The following is a 6,000-nucleotide window of genomic DNA, read 5'->3' on the forward strand; positions in this document are numbered from 1 at the left end:
TGTGCCACTCCTGATGCTAGCCATGTGTTTGGTCTCACACTTGTGCATACCAGTAGAGCCAAGTAATATTTGTGGTACAATGCAGTATTACAAATAGGATGTGCGTGGAAACCCACTCACACAACTACAGTCAACATATACGAAGCTGGCTTAACAAACTTGTATAGAGTTTGGAGAGACAGAGCATATAAACCAACAGATGCATCTCCCAATACAGTTGAATTCCATACAAGATAAGAAGGGGGAAGCTCTTCATCCTCTGAATCTAGTAGGCTCCTATACCAGAATCCGACCTCCTTTTTCCTTGAGTTTGCATTCTGAAGTATATTCTCAATCTCCCAATTTCTACCTATATGCTTCTTCTCTGCTGAAAACCAGGAGCACAATTGCAAATATTTTAATCTAGAAAGGGAGTCACCTATTTTTGATCTTAAAACCTCCCAGGGAAGAACTCCGTCAAACGATATAAGGTCAGACCAGATCATGATTCCTGCCTTCCTAATGGGGGACGCCAGACTATCTTTCAACCGCGTGGGCAGTCCCGGAGAGTCCCAGATTGGGGCAAAGTCTGAATAATATCTTATCCCCATCTCGCCTTGACTTTATACCACACATTAAGTGCTGACTTTAAAACCTTTAAGCGAACCTTCTTAAAAAACCTTGGCGCCCCAAACTTGTACAAAAATCCGATACCTCCTCCCTCAAAATTGGCCATGACCCTCAGAATCCTCTCCCAATTAGTATCATCAGGGCTTGAGAGTAGACAGCGAATATTTTTAAACTGGAAGGCGAAAGAGTACCAAAGCACATCTGGAAGGGCTAATGCGCCCTTTAGAAGTCTTCGTTTTAACTTCTTCCAGGATAATCTGGAGTTTTTATTAGTCCATATAAAGCTGCCTATATTGCTTTGGATTTTTCCCAGAAGTTTACCTGGGAAATCAAGGGGAATAGTGCTAAATAAATACGTCAATTTAGGCAGAATTACCATCTTGACTAGATTTACACGGCCATAGATGGTGAGGGGTAAATTCTGCCATCTAGAAAAAAGATGGTCAATTTCCTTAGCCACTTTCCTCAAGTTAATCAGTGAGATGTTACTTAAATCACGTACTATAGTTATCCCCAAGTACTTGAACTCCTTACTGCAGCTTTCAGGCCAATTATCAACACCCCAACATATTACCTCAGTCTTGGAGGAGTTAACCAAGTACCCAGAGTACAGACCAAATTCCTTCAGGGTAGTTTCCACCCTGGGGAGCACATCCGCTGGATTGTTGGTATAAACCAACAAATCGTCCGCGTATAGGGCTAATTTGCACCTATATTCTAAAGCTTGAAAGGGAGTGATTTGTACATCCTGTCTCAATGCTTGTGAAAGGGGTTCGATATAAATATCAAACAATAGGGGTGAGATGAGACACCCCTGTCGTGTTCCCCTTTTTTTACTAAAACTCGATGTCAATAAACCATTTAAAAGCATAACTGCAGAGGCGCCCTCATAGCATTTAATGAGGGTTTGTATAAATATTACACCAAATCACATAATTTTTAGAGTTTCCCATAAGAAGGCCCAATTAACACTGTCAAACACCTTGGCTGCGTCATGTGCAGCCACAGCCAGGGATTTCGACAGTTCCAATGCCAAATCAATACTGCCTATTAGCTGAAGAGTTTGCTCCTGAATGAACCTTCCCGGGATAAAACCCTTTTGATCAACATTGATCAACCGTGGAACTATCCTGAACAACCTCCCCACCAAAATGCTAGTAAAAATCTTATAATCCGCATTAAGCAGGGAGTATAAGAGTCTGCCTTAAGAGGGTCCTTTCCCGGCTTCAAGACAAGTACTATTGTTGCCTCTTTCCACGACGGGGGAACCCTACCTTCTGAACTGTAGATATAATTAAAGAGTTCACATAGCCTAGGAACTATCACCTCCTGGAGGGCCTTATAAACTTCACCCGGGAGAGCATCCATCCCCGCTGCCTTATTATTCTTGATCTTCTTTATATGAAGTTTAATTTCCTCTTCCGTAATAGGGTCATCTAGCATATTACGACCCTCAGCTGTCAATGTTGGTAATGCCTTATTTTTCAGCCATTCTCGAATACTGTTGGGACTCGAAGATGTCTCCCCTCCATAAAGATTAGAAAACATAGAAAGGAGGCACCTTTGCATATCCTCTTGATTACAAGAGGTTTCCTCCATCTCATTTATGATCAATTTATTGATATTATTTTATACTCGATCCGCCTTTACTTTCCATGCCAGAATAGCTCCCGCTTTTTCTCCTTATTCGTAGTTCTCGATATTATGGGCCAACCATTGTGCCTTTACTTTTTGGTCTAGCTTTCCTCTATTCTCCAATCGCAGGTGCTCCAGGTCGCTAAGAGTTTGTGCCAAGCTGTAAAGTTGTCAGCTCAACCTAACTCTTTCCAATTTAGATATCTCTTTTTCCAATCTTTGGAATACTAGCGTATCTTCTCTATTCCTAGCACATATCAAACTGTGTAGCAGACCACGAATATGGGCCTTAAATGCGTCCCAGACACAGTCTAGTGATGTCGATCCCATATTTTCTAAAAAATAATTAATAGTAGATGTTTTAATGGCACAAATTATTTCCTGGTTGGATAACATTGCCCTTTTTAATGTCCACCTAGGGGTGGAATTGATCTTAGACTTATTTCCTAAATATGAGAAAGCTATAGGGGCATGGTCAGATAAAATGCTTGGGAGAGTAGCAATATCCTCTAGATTCTCCAACCCCGATCTATCCATAAGGATATAATCGATTCGAGAGGAGTGTCCATGTTTTTTACAAAAAAAGGGAAAACCTGGTTCTACGCCCTTCTTAACCCTCCAAGCATCTAGCAGTCCTAGCTCATGGATCATGTTGATCATTGCCCGACGCATACGCGGGGCCGCCACATGATGGCTACAATTTGACCTATCTTGAGCGGGATTGAGAAGAACATTAAAATCACCACCAATTACAACTGAGTAGTGACGTCAACCAATTTGGTCTGTACTCTGAGCAAACAGACAGGATCATCAACATTGGGGCCGTAATAGGATACTATAGCAATCTCGGTCCCCCTAATGGCTGCCTGCACCAGAATCCATCTGCCAGATGGATCTGTTAGCATGGACTTTATGGAGCCACCAGCTCCTAATATGAATAAGACCGCTACTCCCTTATTATGTACTGTCTGCCCAGAACAACAACAAAATTCAACCCATCTATATTTTCTGAAGACAGTCTCACACTCAAGATAACTCAAGTGGGTTTCTTGTAAGAGGCATACTTGAGCTGAGGACTGCTCCAAAAATGTCATAATCAGCCTTTGTCTTCACGGGCATCGTAGCCCATTAACATTCCACGAGATAAACCTTATCCTAGCAGTCATCATCTTTTACTAATTCTTCTTACCACTCTCCCTTTCGCTAAACACCCCCAAAAGGACTTACTCTTTAAGAGAAGAAGAGAAAAAGAAAGAAAGAGAAAAAGGACTTCTTTTTATATTTCCCCCCACTGCAGCCCCACCCGTGCACCCCTTCCCCTCCTCCCATCTCTCCCTCCCTCGTGACCCCCTCGATCCCTCAAACCCCTGGGGAACCCTCCCTACTCCTCTGGGCATACGCCCTTTGGCCAGGAGCCTCCCTAGTGTGTGTGACTAGGCAGTTTTACAAATAAAATGTATACTGATCTAGCCAAAACGGCAGCGGTATTCTTACTAAACTGTACATTTCCCTTTCATTTTAAAAAAATGTCCCTATACTTATTTATTTACACATTTAGAATCCTTATGCCAAGCGAGCTCTTGATAATTATACCCCGCTCTCACTTCCGCTCCCACATCCTTTTCTAATCTTATCTATTAGAATATCAACTTCCTCTGTTTGATATAGATTATACATGTGGTTATTCCACATGATCCGTAAGGATGCAGGGAATCTTAACTGTGTCTTAGCTCCTAACAAATTCAAAATTGCCATCCTCTTGCCCAATTCCCACTGCTTTGTGGCGGTAATATGGGAGACATCAGAACGAATAAGGAATGAAAACGGGCTAGATAGGGAAGTGCACTTCACATGACCGGCTTTCGAGGCCAAAGACAACATTTTCTCCTTAATAGCAAACGTAAGAAAGTTCACCAGAATCTTCCGTGGACGCTCTTTTCCAGGTTTCCTCCTATACGGATCACGATGGACCCTTTGGATATCGGCCATCAAGTCCAGATCTTCCCCTGGCACGTCTTTTAAAATTGTGGCTTTTAAGAGGGAGACTACAAAATTCTTGATATCACCCCCTTCAAGGTCTTCAGGGACATTTAAGATCTTCGGATTATTTTTTCTAGAATTATTTTCAAGACGCTCGATATCATATTTCAATTCCCTGTTATGTTGAACCAGCTTATCCATTATTGCGGAAGAAGAACATAAAGCTTCCTTGATCTTAGGGATCTCTACCTCAAGGGCATCCGTTCTCTGTGAAACCTCTTCCACTTTCTGTGCCAGTAATTCACAAGAGGCCTGGATGGCTACCTGATTGGTCTCTGAAATTGTAAATCTCCTGCCAATGTCTTCTTTAAGACCTAACAGGATATCAACCAGTGTTCTGGGCTCCGATGATATCAAAGGGGTGGAGGGGCCAGCCGATTGAGGACCAGGTATGGTGGATATAGGTGCCTCTTCTCTCCTCTCCAGTGGAGTTCCACAGTCCTCTTCTCTGTATTATTCCTGATCCATATCCTGGGTTTCTAATACCGAGAAACTATTTGTTAACTCCACCGATGAGTGTACAATTATCTGCTGATCTTGTAATGCGCTCCCCCCCCATTACATTACTAAGAGAGCTCGAAGAGGGCTGAACAATGATACCGGGATGGACAGTAGTAGGAACAGTAGAAACAGTAGCCATATTGATATTTTTATCTCGCCCCGGTCAGATGTAGTAGTTGAGAGGACCTTGTAATAGGACTTTAATGAGAGCGTAATCCTGACACAAGGCCCCCCTCGAATCTTTTTCCTACCTCTTCCTTTACCCAGGGGTGTACTTTCCACAATATGAATTTATTTTCTGGAAGCAGCCTTGATTTCTATTATTGGAGGTGAGGTTACAGGAGGTTTGGGTACAGCTGAAACAATGTTCGGAGCCCTATTACGTAAAGTGTATCTACTAACCGCAGGGTCAGGATTGGATACCACAGTGCCACAACTCAAACCCCCGCTAGTAACACCGCTAACTTGTTTATCCATGCAGCTCACCCGCTCTTGACTATAATCATCAGTCCCGGTCTCCGCTGCATCAGCTCGTTCTCCTAAAAAGACTCCGGCCCCGTCTCCTGTACCACTCACCCATTTCTGGGCCGCCTCCACCCCACCGCGGTCCCCCAAAAGGAAAGGGGAGAGGAGCAAAACAAATCCAGGCTCGCAGAGTCCCCCGAACCGCACAATCCCCCCGCCGGGAGCCTCCCGACCTTACCTCCAACCGCGTCGATTTCCAATCTGGTGGTGCCCCTCAGATGACAAAAAACAAGTTCCCCCGGGGAAGGCTGCCAACACCACCACCAGAGATTTCTCCGCCTCCACTGTCTAACAGCTCCAAGAACACGGAACCACGGAGGCTCCGACACTGCTCCTCCCAAGGCGTCGCACACCATCGAGTCTGTGCCCCGCTAGAACGCCCCAGAGAGGAGAAGAAAAAAAACCACTGCAAAGTAGACATTCTCAAAAGGAAAAAAAAGCAGCAAGCGAATATCTTTAAAAGTATTGGGAAGACACTTTTTTAAAACGGCATTATACGGGGAAAAAGGTTAAAACTTCATCACCCGCTAACCGCTAATGACAATTCAAAACACCACACATCAGGAGCTCCGCCGCGGCCGTTAGCTTCCGGCCGCCATGTTCCCCTTCCCCTGCCCTTCTACTTCTCCTCAAGCCTTGTTTCAATGTAAAAGACCCATTGCTTTTGACGTTGCCCCAGATTTAGAAGGC

This window comes from Triturus cristatus, chromosome 2_2, assembly GCF_964204655.1.
Source record: "Triturus cristatus chromosome 2_2, aTriCri1.1, whole genome shotgun sequence".
Lineage (NCBI taxonomy): Eukaryota > Metazoa > Chordata > Amphibia > Caudata > Salamandridae > Triturus > Triturus cristatus.